This window comes from Sturnira hondurensis, unplaced genomic scaffold (assembly GCF_014824575.4).
Source record: "Sturnira hondurensis isolate 20B ecotype Veracruz unplaced genomic scaffold, ASM1482457v3 Scaffold0021354, whole genome shotgun sequence".
NCBI classification, from domain to species: domain Eukaryota; kingdom Metazoa; phylum Chordata; class Mammalia; order Chiroptera; family Phyllostomidae; genus Sturnira; species Sturnira hondurensis.
In genome coordinates this window covers 382,639-393,616 of record NW_028093985.1, presented here as the reverse complement: position 1 = coordinate 393,616, position 10,978 = coordinate 382,639, and the positions used below count along the sequence as shown (strand labels likewise).

General features: G+C 40.7%; 1 long non-coding RNA gene across 1 annotated transcript; it reads right to left on the bottom strand.

Annotated features, from left to right (window-relative positions):
- Positions 1-6,367: 6,367 nt before the first annotated feature.
- Positions 6,368-8,099, bottom strand: LOC118977363 (uncharacterized). The gene is made up of 2 exons (XR_005064510.1): positions 7,878-8,099; positions 6,368-7,446 (listed from the first exon to the last, which is right to left on the bottom strand). It is a non-coding gene; the product is annotated as an uncharacterized LOC118977363 (long non-coding RNA).
- Between the last annotated feature and the right edge of the window lie 2,879 nt (positions 8,100-10,978).

Sequence of the window (10,978 nt, the reverse complement as noted above, 5' to 3'; positions counted from 1 at the left end):
AGGCAGCCATGCATTGATATTTCTCTCCCTCTTTCCTTCCCTTCTAAAGATAAATAAATAAAATCTTTAAAAAAAAACCAAACACACGATTCTTTGATGTAATTTCAGCTGTACCATGCAGCACAAAACGTATTAAAGAGAAAGTAAATATGTATACAAACATAATATTTTATTTTTGTCATTTTACCTTATTGCCTAAATATGTAGGTTATGTTATATTTATAATATAGATTATTTTTTCACTTTTTAATTTTAGGTCTGATGTATGGTTTTATGCCAAATTTAAAAATTAATACCCCAAATCCAAATAATACACCAAATTCCCAAGTGTTTTTACTTTAGGGTACAAGAAATGTCTCCATATGTGATGACAGTTTTTGTTCTCCCTTTTTGATTAAGCCAAGTATTGATTTTAGGTACATTCCACCTGCCTAAACATGTTTAGAATTCTTATAAATAAGTGGAAGCCTTTAACACATTGTTTACTTCTTGTAGAAGTCAAAAGACTTATTAACATAAGTTTAAACTAGGCCAAAGGTGACAAATTATCCGTGGTACCGATTCCAGTGCGAGCAACCGACTGCGGCCTTTCTTTCCCACTAATGTCCTTCCTTTGGAGAAAGGGCAGGCCAGTTATTCTGGAACAAGGCAATGCAGCCCTGGGAGAGGGGGATGTTGTTCCCAGCATGCTTTGTTTCCAGCCCAGACAGTTCAATTAGATTCTTCCTCAATGCTGCCAGCATAAATGCCTTCTTCGCCTGGGTGTTAAAAGAATATTCTGGTCATGGCCTTTACACATTGACAGAGGCAGATTCCGGAATGGGTGAGGGGGGAGGTTTTCCAGGAAACCAGTCAATAAGGAGCTCTGAATCATCAAGGAAACTGCAACAACATGGAAAAACTGCACTTTTTCATCTCTGTTTTGGAGAGAGTACTGTATGCAATCTAAACTTTTAATTTGGAAGGGAAATCCCCAAGTAGAATGATAATGCTGCCTTAAGAAGACAGTTGAAACTATCCAGTAAACCAAGAATAAAAGATAATTTTCTTAATTTGATAAAAGGCCAACTTTTTATTTTTACCAAAAGGCTTTAGCAATTATCACAATAAATGATGAGATATGAGAAGCAATGCAGTAATGTTTGTAATAATAATGAAAAATATCCACCGGCCAGAGAATGGATCATTAAGCTTACCAATTCACAATGGAATATTAAATAGCAGTTATAATTAGTGATTCGAATCTACAGGGAGAGTGCTTAAAAATACAGCATTTAGTGAAAAAAGTCTCTTTCATAATGTTGAGTGTAAATTTTACGTATGTTTCAAAAATATACAGCATCATTACATATCGTATCTTAAAACTCCTAAGTTAACCACTGAAAAAATTCAATAATAAATTATCAGAGATAAGATAAAGAATAAAATATAAGGGCAAATGTCTTCATATACTACACACACACACACATATTCATACATAATCCTACATAAATAAAAAAGAATTTGGAGAAACAAAAAAACCTTGTCACTTTGTCTTCCTTCAGCATGTAACCATTTTCTAAAATTCATTAAATTCCTAAACTCCCACTCTGACCTCAATGTCTGGTTATAGAAAATGCACTAGGCAAAAAACATGGAAAACCTTTGAGCGCAGCAAGAGAATGGAGCAAGATGGGATCTCCAAAATTTTTTATTTTTATTTGAATTATCACTGTGCACTTTACCAGAAAGGAAAATTCTTAATTTGTGCTTTAATTCTAACTCAGCAGAGATGCAATACAAACAGTTTTACAGACTCTTACCACTCCCAAACACAGCAGATTTGTCAGGAACAGGAACTTGGCAGAAACTGAGAGAGGAAATTTTACTTCAATTTAAACCATAAATTGCAAGAAATGTGCCCATGCATTAGAAGCTCCTTGGAGGGAATGTTCCTTTGAAAATAAAAACGAAATGTGATTTGAGAGAAATGTATTTTAGGTTATCACTTCTCTGTGCACGGAAGCTAAAGCTTGACCCTGAATAAATTTTGTCGTCTAGACTGCAATCGAGGGAGAAATGAGACTGTAATCTACACATTCCTCTTGCTTTCACAATAGAACCACTCACAGTTGTGATGAGAATTATCCCAAATTATAAGGCATGAAAACTGGCATTGCCTCACATGCTATTAGGCTATTTGCAGATGGCACCACAGTTTACAGCCCAATCCCATCACAAGAAACGCTGATTCCGCAAATACTCTGGGAGCAAGAACGGAGCCCCGAGCCATCACAGCAGCGCCACATTCTGGTTAGGTTTCACAAATTTCACTTTAAAAGTGTTCTTGGACATTCTAGAATATAACTCTATCTTCTTCAAGCCATTGCAAATCTTTTGGACAAAAAGTAGATATAAACCAATAAATATTTTTGTTGCTGTCTAATTTAATCACAAACAATTACTCATAATTACCTCATGAGTGGGAATTTAAAAGGACCTAATATGTTAAACAACTGGCAGAACATAGCCAGCAAAACTTCAGTTAATTAAGATTTTCTTAGCACAAAATTAAAAAATATTGACTATGGGCTGCCAAATCCAAAAATAAGCAATCTGACTGACAATAGCAATGAGACTATTGGCAGATATTAGGAGATTCATCTCAAATATAAACAGGCTGAGGATTCCAATCTCAGGGCTTTTTTCTAAATTCTTATACTTTCAAGCTGCCCTAAATCTACAGGTTTAACCTGAAAGCCAGAATAAGCAGTCCATTCCTTATAGTTATGTTTATGTTTGTATGGATGGAAACCCAAATGACCCTCACAAACCTGTCATCTTTGATGCAACAAGCAGCTACTGAGAATCTGCTATTTGCACAATGCTCTGGGGGAGGAAATACATCTGGATCAGACTCTTTCACCAAGACTTTCCAGCTGCGCTTTTCCATTGTGTCTGATTTGTCTTTAAGCTTATTTTATCTTTATTAAATAACTCTTGCTAATCACAAGAAACTTGGGAAATGTAGAGAGATAGAATGGAGGGCAGAGAGCCATCTATAGTCTCACCAAGAAGAAGTAATTATTAAAATCCTAAGTATTTCTTCACAATGTTTTGCTGAGAATTGTTATATGATATTAATCATGAGATATATCCAAAATTGTACAAGTTGCCTTATAAAGTAAAATACAACATCATAAGAAAAAACTAGACCTAACAGCACTTTAGCCAACAACCTCAAATACACCACCTTCTCAAGTGCACATGGAACATTCTCCAGACTAGATCCTATGTCAAGCCATAAAATGAACCTCAATAATTTTATAAGATTGAAAATAGAAAGAATATATTGTCCAACCATGATGTAATGAATTTAGAATCAAGGACAGAAGAAAATTGGGGGAATTAACAAATGTGGAAATTAAACAACATGCTTAAATAATCAATGGGTCAAAGAAGAAATTACCACATAGAAAATTAGAAAATACTTCAGGATGAGTGAGTCTGTAAACAGGGCATGCCAAAACTTCTGGGAAGGAGCTAAAGCAGTGATTAGAGGGAAAAGTGAAGACAACCCACAAATGGTAGAAAAATATTTACAAATCATTTATCTCTGCTAAAGCACTTCTATATAGAATACACAGAGGCCTGTCCAGAAGGTATCCAGCCGTGTAATATGACAGAGACGTTTATTGAAGATACAAAGTACAAGAAACATTGTACACAGGACAGTGATGCCTCAGTCCCCCCCAATGTAAGGACCTCGGAACCTCACACAGGTTTCCCAATTGCCATCAGCTGCCCTGTTGTATTTTCCTGAATTTCATTGATTGTCTGAAATTTCTTCCCTTTCAAAGGTGATTTTAGTTTTGGGAAAAGCCAGAAGTCACAGGGCACCAAATCTGGGCTGAGGTACCTTTGTGATTTGATGTTTTGCCACAACACTCTGAACCAGAACCAGGCATGATGCGTGAGTGGGCGTGTTGTCATGATGAAGCTGCCAATCACCAGCTGCTCATAGTTGTGGCCTTCTGAATCGTCCAAATAGTTTCCATGGAGGAATGTTCAAGCTTCACACAAAATTTGATACAGATTTGTTGCTCTACTTGCTCGGTCACTTTGAATTTGACAGTCACACAGTACACAAGCTCACTCAATGGCATCCACCACCCCAGGTGACTAGCACAGTGAAGTGGTCATTGTTTACGTATGTGCATCCCAGTCCACTCTCCTTGTGTTACATCAATGTCACACAAATCATTCTGATTATATTAACAATAGTTGGAACTTTTCTGGACAGACCTTATATACAAAGAACTCATAACTCAACGATAAAAAGACTAATAACCCAATTTTTTTAAGGGCAAGGACTTGAAAAGACACTTATTCAAAGAAGAAATACAACTGGCCAAAAGAATACAAAAATACTCAAGTCACAAGCCATTGGAGAAAAGTAAACCAAAACCCATTTCATACACACCAGTCTATTTATTGGCTAAAATTAAAAAATGGAAGATAAGTGCTGGCAAGGGTGTAGAGAAATCAGAATCCTCATGCCTTCCTTGCGATATTGTAAATTAGTAAAGCTTATTTGAAAAACAGTTAAGTACTTTCCAAAAACGTTAGACATAGAGTTACCACATGACTCAGCAATTCTCCCCTAGGTATACACCAAAAAGAACCAGAAGCTATGTTTACACATAAGCTTATCCACAAATCTTCATAGCAGCATTCTTCAAAATAGACAAAAAGTGGAAACACTTCAAATGTTAATCAACTACAAAAGTGGTCTGTCCACACAATGGAATATTAGTCTATAAAAGGAATTGAATGCTGACACATGCTAAAACATAAATAAAACTTGAAACACTGTGGTGACTGAAAGAAGCCATGCATGAAGGTTGCTTATTGTGTGATCATTTGTACCAAGTTCCAGAATAGTCCAAACCATAGAGAGAAGTAGACTGGCAGTTGCCAGGGGCCGAGGGGAGGGAGGAACGGACAGTGGCTGCTAACGGATATGGGATTTCTGTTTGGGATGATGCAAATGGCCTGGAATTGGGTCGTGGTGATGGTCGCACGGCTCCGCGTACAGTAAAAAACCACCAAATTGCACGCTTTTAAAGGGTGAATTTTATGTAGTAATTTTTAAGCACAGTGAACAGTGGTACAATCATAGATCATAGACAGAAAATAATATGCAAAGATATTTGATATCATATCTGGCCACAAATCAGGTATTCTTCTTTCCCAATTAAAAAAAAACAACCAAAGTCTCTCAGGATGAATGGTCTTTATTAGTTACCCTATTGGAATTTTCTTTCAAATGAAAAAAGCAATATATACTTTTATTACCTTTTATTACAGGCCAAAAAGATCCTCAAGTTGCCAAAGAAAAACCCAACAATGGTTCTCTTCCCCGTGACCCTCACTGCCAAGACTGCCTCTTCGGCAGACAATAAACATTGACAGCTTTGTATTCACATTCTTCTCTGTGTTCACCACAATGCACACGGATGGAAATATTAACACAAAAAATGTTACAAAAAGAAGGTCACTCTACATACATTTCTCTGCAACTTGTTTTGTTATGACCTTTCCCATGGGTCAGTACCTATAAATCTAACCGCTCCCTTTATTTTTTAATATTTTATTTATTTATTTTTAGAGAGAGGGGAAGGGAAGGGAAGGAGAAAGAGTGGGAGAGAAACATCAATGTGTGGTTGCCTCTCATGTGTCCCCTACTGGGGTCCTGGCCTGCAACCCAGGCATGTGCCCTGACTGGGAACCGAACCCGAGACCCTTTGCTTCACAGGCCCGTGCTCAATCCACTGAGCTACACCAGCCAGGGCTAACCGCTCCCTTTTAATATTCCAGAAATGTGGGCAGACCGCAGTCCATGCAACCACTCATTATTGATGGTGTTCCAGCTGTTTCCTCTTTCCCCATTCAATGCACATCTTTGTATGTATACTTACAAACTGATTCTTTTATTTCTATAAGATAAAAGTGTTCAGTCCACATTTTGAAGATGCATGAGATATTACGTGGCTTGACAATAAAAATGGTTTTTATGTGGCATCAATCATCCTGCTTGATGGAAATGGGAAAATGTATTTATTTCTCAGCTCACACTCACAGCCTTGTGAAGAGATTAGGCTTTGTGTGCAAACACATAAACAAAATAAAATATACGCACGCTCATCAAACCAGGCATCGGATTCCAACTGTATGCCTGGCAAAGGGTGTGTCACAGCTGACGCTTCCTGATGCAGGAAAATGAGCCCCTGAGGAAGGAAGCAGCTTAGGGAAACGCTGCAGGACCAAGCTTTACCCTTTGACTGCAAAATTCTCCTGGCAGCAAAGAATTCAGTGGGGTCCCTAGGTTCAGGGTGCAGGGTCCCCTTCTTTACCTCTCCACCTGCTTCTTCTCGTGTTTGGCTGGAGCGCTTTTTAACAGAAGGGCACATGGGTGGTATGATCTCTGTGACATATCTAAGAATAGCCTCCTATTGCCATCCTACGCAAAAGTCACCTCTACTTATTTTAAGGGCTGGGGTCACACAGCCTTGTCTTCCTCCAAATCCGCTTGCTACTGCAGTTTTTAAAAGCCTAGCTCACAGTGATTCAAAATCAGGTTGATTTTAGTTTCTTTGCTGGTGATTTGAGTGTGTGTGCATGTGTGTATAGAATATAAATACAGTAAACGGTAAATGCACTCTTTGTCGTTAAAATGGCCAACAGCCAAACTGTCTGATCCTATACAGTTCCAGCTTATCAGAAGCGGTAAGACAAGGAAGGAACTCCACATGAACTATGCCTCCGGCAACAGAAGCACTGCGGCAGGAATTAGGAGTGGTGAAGGCCCCAAACTGTAAGGCCGGGGCAAATTAGCCTGAGGTGATCGTTTAGAGATTTGACTTTATTCTCCTCTTGCTTTATGTTTTCCACTGCATCAGAAGTCATCCACCTCGCTGTTGCAGAATGCCTCAGACCCTTATTTTGGGGCATTTGCCATTCACTTTGTCAGAGCGCCACCCTCTGGTGTATCCAGGCAGAACATAAGAGTTTTGCCAGTGCACGCTGGGCGTAGGCTGAAAGGCCTTCGCTAGGATAGGAACTGTAACCGCCTTCTTCCTCATTCCCCCCAGTTCCCCAGTCTCCAAAAATCTATTTTTCTCTTAGGGTCTCTTGCCAACTGGAGCAAAAGATTTATGGAAAATGTGTAGGAGGAAAATATAAAAATCGAAAAGGAAGACCCAGAGGCTTGAAAAACACAAACAGAACGACTCCTGGAATTCCACGGAAACTGAGGATGGACCTTATGTCATTGCCACGAGGTGAGTGAGCAGAAGCAAACGTCTTCCGTCTTTCTGCCGACTCCGGTCAAGTCCCGGTTCCAGAAAGAGACTGTTCCATTTGTCTCCGTCACAGTCCCACTTCTCCACAGTCCCAGTGTACTGACTGGCATGGAGAAGAGGCAATTCAAATAGTAACAGAGTGCTTTTAACAAACAAAGAAAAAAGCTCAATGTGCTCCTCCACTTTGTACATAAACTGCCTTTTCTGAGTGGATGTTTACAGGATTTCTTTAAACTCATATAATTCAATTTCTTTTCTTTGGATAAACCTAGATGTCGTTCTCTTCTGTTTTTGTCTGAAACACATGAGCCCCTTCAGCCTATGTTCTTAGGTTTTATTTCATCCTTTTTTATTGCTTTTAGCTCATATGCTTTACTGTCTTCCCAAGAAACAGAAAATATTTATAACAAAGACCTTCAGTTTGGCTTTTGTTTTCGGTGTCCTTCTGTGTGTGCTTCCCCCACACCCTAGAAAAGCTTCTCCAATCTGCTCCCCACACAACTCCCTCTAACCCACATGCAGCCCATCACGTACCAGAGACGTCACTGTGTTCTTATTTCACCTGGCAGTCTTTCATAGCTCTGCCTGTTGTCTCTTCTTCATGGCCCGTTGTTCCTTCGTGGTGTTTTATCCTGTTTCACACCATTCAGTGCCTCATTGATTCTGTGACTGTAGATTCTAAACAATATCCTACAGTTTTCTTCTGGATCCCTCAGTCTCTTCAGAGACAGAACATTTCCATGGGATTCCAGGATACTGTCCCCTATACTTACTCTGAAGTATTTTTAGCTGGACTCATATTTTGTTTTGTTTATGTTTGCTCATTCTCAAATGAGGCAAGATCTATCCAGACTCATTGGTAGCTAAGAGGCAGGCATTTACCCTTGACCGCACTCTTTGTCTAGTTAGCTATGAGTCACACAATACACCTAAATCTATAACTGCAGGATAGACCGATGTGTCCAGTTCAAAGCTTATTTCCCAGATAGTCATCTTGAGCAACAACCCACTGGTGAGGTCACCTCTTTCCCTACCCCCACAGTCCACATCTCTGACTGAGCAAGGAGGAGACCAACTTGCAGCCCTGAGACAGATTGCTATTAAATCAGTGTGAATTGCCCCAGCTGGTGTGGCTCAGTGGATTGACAGTGGGCCTTTGAATCAAAGGGTCACTGGTTCTATTCCCAGTCAGGGCACATGCCTGGGTTGCAGGCCAGGTCCCCAGTAGACGGCTCTTGAGAGGCAACCACACATTGATTCTCTCCCTCTCTCCCTCTCTTTCTCCCTCTCTAAAAATATATGTAAATAAAATATTAAAAATAAATTAGTGCAAATTGGCCTCTGGAAGCTTTGAAACTGGCTCTACTCCTCTTGTTATTCTGTTAGACATCTTTTTGGAAAAGTGAAGTACTGCATCAAAATTAAAAATCTCTTTAGGGGTTTCATCCTCCTCCTTTCAACTCCCTCACTCCTTTGATAATTTCCAACAGTATTCTAAAAACACTTTAGCAATCAAAGTGTAGACACTTTCATGCTCCAACCAGAACCCCTCGGCTCTCTTCCCTCACTTCTGTGCACTTCTCCATGCTGTTGCTTTTAACAGACACAGACACAGACACCATATCTGTGTCTCTTTTAGGAGACCGCCATCAGGCTATAAAAGCTACTTTGCCCCAATAGGCAGAGAGCTGGAACCACTCGGGAATTTCTGCCTCCCCGAGGAACCCTTGGCCAATGACAGACTTGTATTAAAATATGGATCCAAGTTCCCAGGGCTAAGTCTGGACAAACTCTAAAGGTGATTCACACTCAGAATCCCCTGATAAACAAGCTGAAGCCACCCTCTGTGAGACCTTACCTGACATAGTGCACTTCCCTTCCCTGTCCTGTCTCTGTCACTCTCTTACCAGCTTCCCCTGGGAACCTGAGGGCCTGCAGTTGGAAACCGAACCTAAACACAGAGCCTCCGCCCTCCCTTCATCAGGATTCAGTGGGAGGCAAATTCCAAGGAGCCTTGCACCTTGGGCATCACCCAAGCCTGCAGAGTTGGCAACGATATATTCAGCAACAGCACTTCTGCCATACTTAATCTGCACTTTCTCAGACCAACCCCTAACCCCCCTGAATTAGCGACAGAACCATGTACATCAACTGACAGCAGCATTTGATGTCAATGTTGATCCTGCGGCCACTGGTAGAACACATTCATATCTTTTCTTTTTCTAATATTTTAGTTATTTATTTTTAGAGAGAGGGGACAGGAAGGAGAAAGAGTGGGAGAGAAACATCCATGTGTGGTTGCCTCTCATGTGTCCCCTACTGGGGACCTGGCCTGCAACCCAGGCATGTGCCCTGACTGGGAATCGAACCCGTGACCCTTTGCTTCACAGGCCCCGTGCTCAATCCATCACGATTTTTTTCTTTTTCTTGTGAAACACATGGGATTTAAAAGTTGCGATTTTTATTTATTATACTTGAGTTCCCATTATTCAGGAAATAAATTATACAAAAATTCAACAGGAGATGAGATCATTTAATGTTTGCCAAATTCCAATGCGAACTCTTAGACCAGAAATCATGCTTGATGACTGAGTTAATAAATGTATGTTTTTAAATCTGCCTCAAATGAGTTGTTAGAGTTACATTTGGATGCCCAAGTGCCACCACGGCTCATCATTTCTTCCCAGGGAAGAAATAGAAGAGGTCAGAGAACCTTTTATTCTGAAGGTGTCACTTGGCTGTGTTCACCAAAAACAAACAAATAAATAAGCAAATGTACTGTTACATTAGGAAACAATTAATGTCACCATAATAAGGTAACCCCCAAACATCGGAATAGCATCTGGGTGTTATTTACGGTGGCCTGGTGCAGAGGAGAAAGGCACAATAGGAAGCCCTTTGTCCCAGGGGTGTGCCCAGCCCCGGGAGCCAGCTTCCCAGATGCGACTGTTCGTGGCTCCTCCCACCTCCCAGGCACCGTGAGGACGTCGGCACCGCTACACCCTCCCTCTTCTCGGCTCCTTTACCACTCCACCCCTAACATTTGTCAGCCGTTTAGCTTGTTTTACTTTTTAATGGTCAAAATGTATACCCAGAATTTGTGATTTTTGATTGTCCGTTTACATTTAATGATGAAAGACGAGGTCACCACTGAAGATTTTTCCTGCCGTTCTGTATGTGAGTCTGTTTCCCACCAAAGGGAAATCCTGTGTGTGAGTGGAGCCTGGCGACCAGTGACTTTACTCCATCTGGGACACTGGACCTGGACATCCCCAAATGCCGCATTGGCATTGAGGTTGTAAAGACTTCAATTGTTAGAGTCATAAAACCATGATGATGCGTAAGATCTTGTGATGTCAGACTCGCACTGCTTCCCAATTTCCCATAAAATACCTAACAAAAATAACTCTGTCAGTAACAATACAAAAAGACCATTCACAAAAGTCCTGCGCAGCGTCATTAGGAATGGGTTGAGAAATAGCGTGCCGGCCTCCCGCAGCCAGACGTAGCCTCTCTCAGAACACAGGGGGGCTCGGGCTCGCTCCCACAGCCAGACATTGGGAGGCCCCACTGACGCGAAATCGATGGGCACTCCACTGCTGCACACACTGCCTTTTACACTGGTGGGTGCCACA